This window comes from Pan paniscus, chromosome X, assembly GCF_029289425.2.
Source record: "Pan paniscus chromosome X, NHGRI_mPanPan1-v2.0_pri, whole genome shotgun sequence".
NCBI lineage: Eukaryota > Metazoa > Chordata > Mammalia > Primates > Hominidae > Pan > Pan paniscus.
In genome coordinates this window covers 58573198-58587449 of record NC_073272.2, presented here as the reverse complement: position 1 = coordinate 58587449, position 14252 = coordinate 58573198, and the positions used below count along the sequence as shown (strand labels likewise).

General features: G+C 40.5%; 1 protein-coding gene across 1 annotated transcript in view; it reads right to left on the bottom strand.

Annotated features, from left to right (window-relative positions):
* The window catches only part of LOC129395240 (uncharacterized), a 110204-nt gene that overhangs the window by 72528 nt on the left and 23424 nt on the right, over positions 1–14252 (bottom strand). The window lies entirely within an intron of this gene.

Sequence of the window (14252 nt, the reverse complement as noted above, 5' to 3'; positions counted from 1 at the left end):
ATGCAGCCATAAAAAATGATGAGTTCATGTCCTTTGTAGGGACATGGATGAAGCTGGAAACCATCATTCTCAGCAAACTATCGCAGGGACAGAAAACCAAAGACCGCATGTTCTCACTCATAGGTACGAATTGAGCAATGAGAACACTTGGACACAGGAAGGGGAACATCACACACCGGGGCCTGTTGTGGGGTGGGAGAGGGGGGAAGGATAGCATTAGGAGATATACCTAATGTTAAATGATGAATTAATGGGTGCAGCACACCAACATGGCACATGTATAAATATGTAGCAAACCTGCACATTGTGCACATGTACCCTAAAACTTAAAGTATAATATAAAAAAGAAAGAAAGAAGTTCAAGAGAAAAAATAAAAAATAAAAAATAAAAATTAAACTGAGCAAGTTGGCTTAGTAGAATCCTCCAGCAATTATCCTCCTACCCTCTGCGGAACACCAAAATAAACAAGTATTCATGCAAAAAATACCTTTGTAAGAACCAAAACGTCAGGTGATTGATCACAGTACTTGGTTTTAACATAAATATAAGAAAAAATGCATTCAAGAGGATAGAAAGGACAGTCCCACATTGTCTACATGACCCCTTTCCCAATCTAAAACAGGGCAGCCAGAAGAATCTGTGTGTTGGGAGAGAAAGAGTGCAGTCAGTGTGGAGATTGCATGGGAACCCAGTGCCACCTTGTCACAGCGGAACGCAACACCAGGCAGACTTCTACTAGTGCCCATGGAGGGAGCATTTAGACCAGCCCTGGACCAGAAGGGAATCTGATACTCCAGTAGGAGAAACCCAGGTCCTGGCCCAATTTGCCATTGCCTGACTAAAGTAGCTCAGGGCCTCGAAAATTTGAGTGGTAACCAGGCCATCATGAGTACAGTCATTGGGTGCATTCTGCTGGTCTCAGATGCTGTGGAATGGAATTGAGATTCAGCAGGACACCAGCTGCAGTTGGTGTGGAGGACCTGTGTGATCCCTCTCCCAATTCCACATAGTGCAGCTCAGAGAAAGACTCTTTCCACTTGGGCAAAGGAGAAATAAAAGTACAAGGGACTTGGTCTTGCAACTGGGTATCAGCTCAGCCACAGTAAAATAAAGCACCAGATCAAATACTGAAGCTTCCAATTCCAGAATTTTGTTCCTGTACATCATTATTAGACCCACCCTGACGAAGAAGGCAATCTGCTGCCCTGGTGGGATAGAACAAGTTCTGGCTGGATTCGCCATCTATAGACTAAAATGTATTTGGACACTGAATAAACATTAGCAGTAGCCAAACAGTGGCAGCTGTGGGCCTTTGGTGAGCTCCAGTACTAGTGTCGGTCTGGAAAGCCCTGGGCTTCAAGTGCAACCCAGCATGGTGACAGCTGCAGTGGCCATAGGAGTGCCTGTGTCACCTCTCCCCCAACTCCAGGCAGCCCAGCACAGAGAGATTCCATCTGATTAGCAGAAAGAGAGGTAACAGAGCAAGAGACTTTGCTTGGAAAACCAGGGAATTCTCTCTTATCTTTTCCAAGTCCACAAAGGCTGTGTATCTAGGAGAATGCAAGAGTTGCAGCATACCAGGGCTCAGGCTGCCACCTAGTGCTGAAATCGCTACAGTCACCACAGGCTTAGGTCACTTAATACTGTATCCTCTGAATTCTTGGAAAACCATTTCCAGAAGATTTAGTATGAACAAGGCCAGATTGCAAAGACTGAAATAAATACATAACTCTTCAATGCCCAGATACTGAAGAATATCCACAAGCATTAAGAACATCCAGGAGACATGATATCACTAAATGAACTAAATAAGACACTAGAAACCAATCCTGAAGTGCCAGAGATATAGAACCTCTCAGAGGCAGAATTCAAAATAGCTATTTTATGGACGCTCAATGAACTGCAAGATAACACAGAGAAGGTATTCAGAATTCCATCAGAGATTTTACCATAGAAGCTGAAATCATTTTAAAACATCAAACAGATATCTTAGAGCTGAAAAATTCTATTGACAGAATGAAAAATGCATGTGTGTCAATAACAGAGTTGATCAAACAGAAGAAAGAATTAGTAAGCTCAAAGACGTGATATGTCAAAACACACTACCAGAGGATGAAAAAGAATGAAATATGAGAAGGAAGTGAATTGCTCCTGCAAGACCCAGGAGACAGCTCAAATACTGTGAGTGCCCAAACTGTGAAAGTGAGAAAGGGGGATCATGTACCCCTGAACACATACCCTTACAGAGTAACCTGAAGGTCTAGATCACGGGAGAAGGATTTGACCTTGCCTGGAGCTGAGTAAATTTATAGAGCCGAGTGAAATACAGGGGTAGAGGAGAAGCAGGAAAAGCCCTGTGGGCTCTCTGGGTCCCCAGGGAAGCTATGTCTGACTTGTCTCACAGTGTTCCTTGAGGAGGGCTGCCAGAGGAACTGGGAAAAGATCACAGTAGCCAGAGGAACTGGGAAAAGATCATAGTAGAAGGAAACCTCCAGCTGAACTTTGTAACAGTTCCAACTGAACCCAAAGTCTCCTGGCCAGAACTTGGGGGATGACGTGAATCTCGTGTGCAGACTCAAAGGCAGGGAGCCCTGCTTTTTTCTCAGCCTGAAGGCTAGTAGTAGCCTGGAGCAAGTTCTCAGCCCAGCACGCCCCACTGCCTGGAAACAAACTCAGTGCTATTGGGGCATGGTGGGAGTGAGACTAGCCTTTTTGGTTGCGTGGGAGCTGGGTGAGGCCTCTAACTGCCAGCTTCCCCAACTTCCTTGATAACCTGCATGACAAAGCAGAGGCAGCCATAATCCTCCTGGGAAAATAACTCATTGACTGGGAATCACACCCCCATCTGCCATAGCAGCCACAGCAAGCTCCACCCAAGGAGAGTCTCACCTCAGACACACCTAACCCTGCCCCACTAGGTGGTCCTTCCCTACCCACCTTGGTAGCTGAAGACAAAGGGCATATTCTCTTGGGAGCACTAGGGCCCCACCTACCACCTGATCCTCCATATCTCTTTAAAGTGTCACCTCGTGGCAGGAGGCCAACCAGCACAAAACTAGTGCATCAAACAACCACAATTAAAGACCCTCACAGAGTCCATTTAACTCTCCTGCCTTCCCCACAGCAGCAGGTGCTGGTATCCCTGGATGAGAGACCTGAAGATAGTAAAGATAGTATACATCACAGGACTCTGGGAAGACAACCCCCAGTACCAACCTGGAGTCTGGTAGCTCTGCTGGGTGGCTAGACCCAGAAGAGAAATAACGATCACTACAGTTCAGCTCTCAGGAAGCCACATCCCCAGGAAAAAGAGGAGAGTACTACATAAAAGGAATACCACATGAGACAAAAAAAATCTGAACAGCAGCCTTGAGTCCCAGATCTTCCCTCAGACATAGCCTTAACCAAATGAGAAGAAATTTTTAAAAAAATCTGGAAATAAAACAAAACAAGGTTGTTTAACACCCCCAAAAACATTACACTAGCTCACCAGCAATGGATACAAACCAAGAAATCCCTGAATTGCCTGAAAACAATTTAAGAAAGTTGATTATTAAGCTAATCAATGAGGCACCAGAGAAAGGTGACATCCAATTTAAAAAAATAAAAATAAAAAGATACAACAAGGCCAGGTGTGGTAGCTTATAACTGTAATCCCAACACTTTGGGAGGCCAAGGTGGGCAGATCACGTGAGGTCAGGAGTTTGAGACCAGCCTGGCCAACATGGTGAAACCCTGTCTCTACTAAAAATGCAATAAAAAAAAAAATTGCCGGGCATGGTCATGGGTGCCTGTAGTCCCAGCTACTCAGGAGGCTGAGGCAAGAGAATTGCTTGAACCGGGGAGCAAAGGTTGCAATGAGCCGAGATCATGTCACTGCACTCCAGCCTGGGTGACAAAGTGAGACTCTGTCAAAAAAAAAAAAAAAAGATACAACATATGAGGGGAGAAATCTTCAGTGAAATAGATAGCATAAATAAAAATAATGACAACTTCAGGAAATAAAGGACACACTTAGGGAAATGCAAAATGTACTAGAAAGTGTCAGCAATAAAATAGAACAAGCAGAGGAAGGAACTTCGGAGCTCAAAGACAAGGTTTTGCTTTAATTCAATCCAACAAGGACAAAGAAGAAAAATTTTTAAATGAACAAAGCTTCCAAGAAGTTTGGGATTATCTTAAACAACCCAACCTAAGAATAATTGGAGTTCCTCAGGAAGAAGAGAAACCTAAAAGTTTGGAAAACGTATTTGGGGGAATATTCAAGTAAAACATCCCTGGCATTGCTACAGACCTAGACATCCAAATACAAGAAGCTCAAAGAACACCTGGGAAATTCATCTCAAAAAGATCATTGCCTAGGCAAATTGTCCTCAGGTTATCTGAGGTCAAGACAAAGGTAAGAATCTTAAGAGTTGTGAGGCAAAAGTACAAGGTAACCTATAAAGGAAAACAGATTAACAGAAAATTTCTCAGCTGAAACCCTACGACCTAGAAGGAATTGGGGCCCTATCTTCAGCCTCATTAAACAAAACAATTATAAGCCAAGAATTTTGTATCCAGCAAAACTAAGATTCATAATTGAAGAAAAGACACAGTGTTTTTTTGACAAACAAATGCTGAGAGAATTTGCCAATACCAAGACAGCACTACAAGAACTACTAAGGGGAGACTGAAATCTTGAAACAATCCTGGAAACACATCAAAACAAAACCACTTTAAAGTATAAATCTCACAGAACCCATAAAATTAAAATACAATATAAAAAAGGTATACAGGCAACAAATAATACAATGAATGGAATAGTATCTCACATCTCAATACTAACATTGAATATAAATGGCCTAAATGTTCCACTTCAAAGATACAGAATTGCAGAATGAATAAGAATTCACCAAGCAAGTATCTGCTGCCTTCAAGAGACTCACATAAACTTAAGGTAAAGGCATGGAAAAAGATATTCTATGCAAAGAGACACCAAAAGCAAGCAGGTGTAGCTATTCTTGTAACTGAGAAAACAAACTTTAAATCAAGAGCAGTTTAAAAAGACAAACAGGGACATTATATAATAATAAAAGGCCTTGACCAACAGGGAAATATAACAATCCTAAATACATATGCACCTAACACTGGATCTTCCATATTTATAAAACAATTACTACCAGACCTTAAAAATGAGATAGACAGCAAGACGATAATAGTGGGGGATTTCAAAAGTCCACTGACAGCACTAGACAGGTCATCAAGACAGAGGTCAGCGGGGAGGGGGGGAGCCAAGATGGCCGAATAGGAACAGCTCCGGTCTACAGCTCCCAGCGTGAGCAACGCAGAAGACAGGTGATTTCTGCATTTCCATCTGAGGTACTGGGTTCATCTCACTAGGGAGTGCCAGAAAGTGGGTGCAGGACAGTGGGTGCAGCGCACCAGGCACGAGCTAAAGCAGGGCGAGGCATTGCCTCACTCAGGAAGCACAATGGGTCAGGGAGTTCCCTTTCCTACTCAAAGAAAGGGGTGACAGATGGCACCTGGAAAATCAGGTCACTCCCACCCTAATACTGCACTTTTCCAACTGGCTTAAAAAACGGCACACCAAGAGATTATATCCTGCACCTGGCTTGGAGGGTACTATGCCCACGGAGTCTCGCTGATTGCTAGCACAGCAGTCTGAGATCACATTGCAAGGCAGCAGCGAGGCTGGGGGAGGGGCGCCTACCATTGCCCAGGCTTGATTAGGTAAACAAAGCAGCTGGGAAGCTCAAAATGGGTGGAGCCTGCCACAGCTCAAGGAGGCCTGCCTGCCTCTGTAGGCTCCACCTCTGGGGGCAGGGCACAGACAAAGAAAAATACAGCAGTAACCTCTGCAGACTTAAATGTCCCAGTCTGACAGCTTTGAAGACAGTAGTGGTTCTCCCAGCACGCAGCCAGAGATCTGAGGACTGGCTGACTGCCTGCTCAAGTGGGTCCCTAACCCCTGAGCAGCCTAACTGGGAGGTACCCCCCAGTAGGGGCAGACTGACACCTCACACAGCTGGGTACCCCTCTGAGACAAAACTTCCAGAGGAATGATCAGGCAGCAGCATTTGCAGATCACCAATATCCGCTGTTCTACAGCCACTGCAGTTCTGCAGCCACTGCTGCTGATACCCAGGCAAACAGGGTCTGGAGTGGACCTGTAGCAAACTCCAACAGGTCTCAGGGTCCTGTCTGTTAGAAGGAAAACTAACAAACAGAAAGGACATCCCCACCAAAAACCCGTCTGTACGTCAGCATCATCAAAGACCAAAAGTAGATAAAACAACAAAGATGGGGAAAAAACAGAGCAGAAAAACTGGAAACTCTAAAAAGCAGAGCGCCTCTCCTCCTCCAAAGGAATGCAGCTCCTCACCAGCAATGGAACAAACCTGGACGGAGAATGACTTTGACAAGCTGAGAGAAGAAGGCTTCAGACGATCAAACTACTCCAAGCTACAGGAGGAAATTCAAACCAATGGCAAAGAAGTTAAAAACTTTGAAAAAAAAATTAGACAAATGGATACCTAGAAAAACCAATGCAGAGAAGTCCTTCAAGGAGCGGATGGAGCTGAAAGCCAAGACTCAAGAACTACATGAACAATGCAGAAGACTCAGGAGCCGATGCGATCACTGGAAGAAAGGGTATCAACGATGGAAGATGAAATGAATGAAATGAAGTGAGAAGGGAAGTTTAGAGAAAAAAGAATAAAAAGAAATGAACAAATCCTCCAAGAAATATGGGACTATGTGAAAAGACCAAATCTATGTCTGATTGGTGTACATGAAAGTGGCGGGGAGAATGGAACCAAGTTGGAAAACACTCTGCAGGATATTATCCAGGAGAACTTCTGCAATCTAGCAAGGCAGGCCAACATTCAGATTCAGGAAATACAGAGAATGCCACAAAGATACTCCTCGAGAAGAGCAACTCCAAGACACATAATTGTCAGATTCATCAAAGTTGAAATGAAGGAAAAAATGTTAAGGGCAGCCAGACAGAAAGGTCGAGTTACCCACAAGGGGAAGCCCATCAGACTAACAGTGGATCTCTCAGCAGAAACTCTACAAGCCAGAAGAGAGTGGGGGCCAATATTCAACATTCTTAAAGAAAAGAATTTTCAAACCAGAATTTCATATCCAGCCAAACTAAGTTTCATAAGTGAAGGAAAAATAAAATACTTTACAGACAAGCAAATGCTGAGAGATTTTGTCACCACCAGGCCTGCCCTAAAAGAGCTCCTGAAGGAAGCACTAAACATGGAAAGGAACATCCGGTACCACCCACTGCAAAAATATGCCAAACTGTAAAGACCATCAAGGCTAGGAAGAAACTGCATCAACTACCGAGCAAAATAACCAGCTAACATCATAATGACAGGATCAAATTCACAAATAACTACATTAACTTTAAATGTAAATGGGCTAAATGCTCCAATTAAAAGACACTGACTAGCAAATTGGATAAAGAGTCAAGACCCATCAGTGTGCTGTATTCACCAAACCCATCTCACATGCAGAGATACACATAGGCTCAAAATAAAGGGATGGAGGAAGATCTACCAAGCAAATGGAAAACAAAAAAGGGCAGAGGTTGCAATCCTAGTCTCTGATAAAACAGACTTTAAACCAACAAAGATCAAAAGAGACAAAGAAGACCATTACATAATAGAAAAGGGATCAATTCAACAAGAAGAGCTAACTATCCTAAATACATATGCACCCAATACAGGAGCACCCAGATTCATAAGGCAAGTCCTTAGTGACCTACAAAGAGACTAAGAATCCCACACAATAATAATGGGAGACTTTAACACCCCACTGTCAACATTAGACAGATCAATGAGACAGAAAGTTAACAAGGATATCCAGGAATTGAACTCAGCTGTGCACCAAGCGCACCTAATAGACACCTACAGAACTCTCCACCCCAAATCAACAGAATATACATTCTTTTCAGCACCACATCACACCTGTTCCAAAATTGACCACATAGTTGGAAGTAAAGCAATCCTCAGCAAATGCAAAAGAAGAGACATTATAACAAACTGTCTCTGAGACCACAGTGCAATCAAACTAGAACTCAGGATTAAGAAACTCTCTCAAAACCGTTCAACTACATGTAAACTGAACAACCTGCTCCTGAATGACTACTGGGTACATAACAAAATGAAGGCAGAAATAAAGATGTTCTTTGAAACCAATGAGAACAAAGACACAACTTACCAGAATCTCTGGGACACATTTAAAGCAGTGTGTAGAGAGAAATTTATAGCACTAAATGCCCACAAGAGAAAGGAGGAAGGATCCAAAATTGACACCCTAATATCACAATTAAAAGAAGTAATAAAGCAAGAGCAAACACATTCAAAAGCTGGCAGAAGGCAAGAAATACCTAAAATCAGAGCGGAACTGAAGCAAATAGAGACAAAAAAAACCCTTCAAAAAATTAATGAATCCAGCAGCTGTTTTTTTGAAATGATCAACAAAATTGATAGACCGCTAGCAAGACTAGTAAAGAAGAAAAGAGAGAAGAATCAAATAGATGCAATAAAAAATGACAAAGGGGATATCACCACCGATCCCACAGAAATACAAACTACCATCAGAGAATACTATGAACACCTCTATGCAAATAAACTGGAAAATCTAGAAGAAATGGATAAATTCCTCGACACACACACCCTCCCAAGACTAAACCAGGAAGAAGTTGAATCTCTGAATAGACCAATAACAGGCTCTGAAATTGTGGCAATAATCAATAGCCTACCAACCAAAAAAAGTCCAGGACCAGATGGATTCACAGCCGAATTCTACCAGGGGTACCATTCCTTCTGAAACTATTCCCATCAATAGAAAAACAGGGAATCCTCCCTAACTCATTTTATAAGGCCAGCATCATCCTGATACCAAAGCCTGACAGAGACACAACCAAAAAAGAGAATTGTAGACCAATATCCTTGATGAACACTGATGCAAAAATCCTCAATAAAATACTGGCAAAACGAATCCAGCAGCACATCAAAAAGCTTATCCACCATGATCAAGTGGGCTTCATCCCTGGGATGCAAGGCTGTCAACATACGCAAATTAATAAATGTAATCCAGCATATAAACAGAACCAAAGACCAAAACCACATGATTATCTCAATAGATGCAGAAAAGGCCTTTGACAAAATTCAACACCTCTTCATGCTAAAAACTCTCAATAAATTAGGTATGATGGGACATATCTCAAAATAATAAGAGCTATCTATGACAAACCCACAGCCAGTATCATACTGAATGGGCAAAAACTGGAAGCATTCCCTTTGAAAACTGGCACAAGACAGGGATGCCCTCTCTCACCACTCCTATTCAACATAGTTTTGGAAGTTCTGGCCAGAACAATGAGGCAGGAGAAGGAAATAAAGGGCATTCATTTAGGAAAAGAGGAAATCAAATTGTCCCTGTTTGCAGATCACATCATTGTATATCTAGAAAATCCCATTGTCTCAGCCCAAAATCTCCTTAAACTGATAAGCAACTTCAGCAAAGTCTCAGGATACAAAATCAGTGTACAAAAATCACAAGCATTCTTATACACCAATAACAGACAAACAGAGCCAAATCATGAGTGAACTCCCATTCACAATTGCTTCAAAGAGAATAAAATATCTAGGAATCCAACTTACAAGGGATGTGAAGGACCTCTTCAAGGAGAACTACAAACCACTGCTCAATGAAATAAAAGAGGATACAAACAAATGGAAGAACATTCCATGCTCATGGGTAGGAAGAATCAATATTGTGAAAATGGCCATACTGCCCAAGGGAATTTATAGATTCAATGCCATCCCCATCAAGCTACCAATGACTTTCTTCATAGAATTGGAAAAACTACTTTAAAGTTCATATGGAACCAAAAAAGAGCCTGCATCACCAAGTCAATCCTAAGCCAAAAGAACAAAGCTGGAGGCATCATGCTACCTGACTTCAAACTATACTACAAGGCTACAGTAACCAAAACAGCATGGTACTGGTACCAAAACAGAGATATAGACCAATGAAACAGAACAGAACCCCCAGAAATAATGCCGTATATCTACAACTATCTGATCTTTGACAAACCTGACAAAAACAAGCAATGGGGAAAGGATTCCCTATTTAATAAATGGTGCTGGGAAAACTGGCTAGCCATATGTAGAAAGCTGAAACTGGATCTCTTCCTTACACCTTATACAAAAATTAATTCAAGATGGATTAAAGACTTAAACGTTACACCTAAAACCATAAAAAACCCTAGAAGAAACCCTAGGCAATACCATTCAGGACATAGGCATGGGCAAGGACTTCTTGTCTAAAACACCAAAAGCAATGGCAACAAAAGCCAAAATTGACAAATGGGATCTAATTCAACTAAAGAGCTTCTGCACAGCAAAAGAAACTACCATCAGAGTGAGCAGGCAACCTACAAAATGGGAGAAAATTTTCGCAACCTACTCATCTGACAAAGGGCTAATATCCAGAATCTACAATGAACTCAAACAAATTTACAAGAAAAAAACAAACAACCCCATCAAAAAGTGGGCAAAGGATATGAACAGACACTTCTCAAAAGAAGACATTTATGCAGTGAAAAAACACATGAAAAAATGCTCACCATCACTGGCCATCAGAGAAATGCAAATCAAAACTACAATGAGATACCATCTCACACTGGTTAGAATGGCGATCATTAAAAAGTCAGGAAACAACAAGTGCTGGAGAGGATGTGGAGAAATAGGAACACTTTTACACTGTTGGTGGGACTGTAAACTAGTTCAACCATTGTGGAAGTCAGTGTGGTGATTCCTCAGGGATCTAGAACTAGAAATACCATTTGACCCAGCCATCCCATTACTGGGTATATACCCAAAGGATTATAAATCTTGCTGCTATAAAGACACATGCACACGTATGTTTATTGTGGCACCATTCCCAATAGCAAAGACTTGGAACCAACCCAAATGTCCAACAACAATAGACTGGATTAAGAAAATTTTGCACATATACGCCATGGAATCATATCCTTTGTAGGGACATGGATGAAACTGGAAACCATCATTCTCAGCAAACTATCGCAAGGACAAAAAACCAAACACTGCATGTTCTCACTCATAGGTGGGAATTGAACAATGAGAACACATGGACACAGGAAGGGGAACATCACACTCCGGGGACTGTTGTAGGGTGGTGGGAGGGGGGAGGGATAGCATTAGGAGATATACTTAATGCTAAATGATGAATTAATGGGTGCAGCACACCAACATGACACATGTATACATATGTAACAAACCTGCACATTGTGCACATGTACCCTAAAACTTAAAGTATAATAGTAATAAATTTTAAAAAAAGAAAAAAAATGTGCACAGTTAATGCCAACTCTAAAATACATATGATGGCTATATCTGTATATATGAAGTGAATTTGTGTACATGAATATTCATTGGAGTGTTGTTTATAACAGTAAAAGACTGGAAATGAACTAAAAGAAAAGACAGAGGTCAGCAGAGAAATAATGGACTTAAACTATATCCTAGAACAAACGGACTTAACGGATATTTATGAAACATTCTATCCAACAGCTGCAGAATGTACATTCTATTCATCAGCACGTGGAGAATTCTACATAATAGGCTATATGATAGGCCAAAAAGAAGTCTCAACAAATTCTTAAAAATTGAAATTACATCAAGTACTCTCTCAGACTAGAGTGGAATAAAACTAGAAATCAACTCCAAAAGAAATCTTCAAAACCATGAAAATACATGGAAATCAAATAACCTGCTCCTGAATGATCACTGGGTAAACAATGAAATCAAGATGAAAATTAAAATATTCTATGAACTGAATGATAATAGTGAAACAACCTATAAATTTCTGGGATACAGCAAAAGTGATGCTAAGAGGAAAGCTGATAGCGTTAAACTACGTCAAAAAGTGTGAAAGAGCACAAATAGACAATGTTCCTAATGTCACACCTCAAGGAACTAGAGAAACAAAAACAAACCAAAACCAAACACAACAGAAGAAAAGAAATAACCAAGATCAGAGCGGAATGAAATGTAATTGAATTAAACAAAACATTACAAAAGAAAAATGAAACAAAAAGCTGGTTCTTTTAAAAGATAAATAAAATTGATAAACCACTGGCAACATTAACCCAGAAAAGAAGAGAGAATATCCAAATAAGCTCAATTAGAAATGAAATGGGGGATATTACAACCGACACCACAGAAATACAAAAGATCATTCAAGGCTGCTATGAACTTGCGCATAAACTAGAAAACCTAGAGGAGATGAATAAATGCCTGAAAAGATACAAACCTTGTAGCTTAAATAAGGAAGAATTAGAAACCCTGAACAGACCAATAACAAGCAGCAAGATTGAAATGGCAATTTAAAAATTACCAACAAGAAAAAAAGTTCAGGATGGGACAAATTCACAGCTGAATTCTATCAGACATTGAAAGAACATAGGTACAAATCCTATTGGCACTATTCCACAAGATAAAGAGAGAATCCTTCCTAAATCATTCTGTGAAGTGAGTATCACCCTAACACCAAAACCGGGAAAAGACATAACCAAGAAAGGAAACTACAGACCTATATCCCTGATTAATATAGATACAAAAATCCTTAACAAAATGCTAGCTAACCAAGTCCAGCAGCATATCAAAAACATAATCCACCATGATCAAATGGGCTTCATACTAGGGAAGCAGGGATGGTTTAGCATAAGCAAGTCAATAAATGTGATACACCCCATAAACAGAATTAAATACAAAAATCACCTGATTATCTCAATAGATGAAGAAAAAGCATTTGACAAAAGTCAGCAGCGCTTTATGATTGAAATCCTCAGCAAAATCAGCATAGAAGAGACATACCTGAATGTAATAAAAGCCATCTATGGCAAACACACAGCCAACATTATACTGAATGGAGAAAAGTTGAAAGCATTTCCTCTGAGAACTGGAACAAGACAAGGATGCCCACTCTCACCACTTCTGTTCAACATAGTACTGGAAGTCCTAGCAAGAGCAATCAGACAAGACAAAGAAATAAATGCTATCCATATTGGTAAAGAGGAAGTCAAACTGCCACTATTTGCTGATGATATGATCAGATACCTAGAAAACCCTAAAGACTTTCAAAAAGCTCCAAGAACTGATAAATGAATTCAGCAAAGTTTCAGGATACAAAATTAATGTACACAAATCAGCAGCTCTGCTATACACCAACAGTGACCAAGCTGAGAATCAAATCAAGAACTCAATCCCTTTCACAATTGCCACAAAGTAAATAAAATACTTACAAATATACATAACTCAGAGGGTGAAAGACCTCTACAAGGAAAACTACAAAACACTGCTGAAAAAAGTCACAGATAACACAAACAAATGGAAATACATCCCATCCTCATGGATGGGGAAAATCAATATTGTGAAAAAGACCATACTGTTAAAAGCAACCTACAAATGTAATGCAATTCTAATCAAAATGACACCATCATTCTTCACAGAACTAGAAAAAACAACCCTAAAATTCATATGGAACCAAAAAAAGAGCCTGCATAACCAAAGGAGGACTAAGCAAAAAAAACAAAAAAAAAACAAAAAAAAAAACAAAAAAAAAACAAAAAAAAAAACTGGAGGCATCACATTACCCAACTTCAAACTATACTATAAGGCCATAGTCACCAAAACAGCATGATACTGGTATAAAAACAGGCACATAGACCAATGGAACAGAATAGAGAACCCAGAAATAAACCTAAATGCCTACAGCCAACTGAACTTCAACAAAGCAAACAAAAACATAAAGTGGGGAAAGGACAGCCTATTCAACAAATGGTGCTGGCATAATTGGCAAGCCACATGTAGGAGAATGAAACTAGATCCTCATCTCTCACTTTATACAAAAATCAAGTCAAGGTGTATCAAGGACTTAAATCCAAGACCTGAAAGTGTAAAAATTATAGAAGACAACATTGGAGAAATCCTTCTAGACATTGGCTTAGGCAAAGACTTCATGACCAAGAACCCAAAAGCAAATGCAACTAAAACAAAAATAAATAAGTGGGACTTAATTAAACTAAAATGCTTCTGCACAACAAAAGGAACAGTCATCAGAGTAAACAGACAATGCACAGATTGGGAGAAAATCTTTACAATCTATCCATCCAACAGAGGACTAATATCCGGAATCTCCTGGG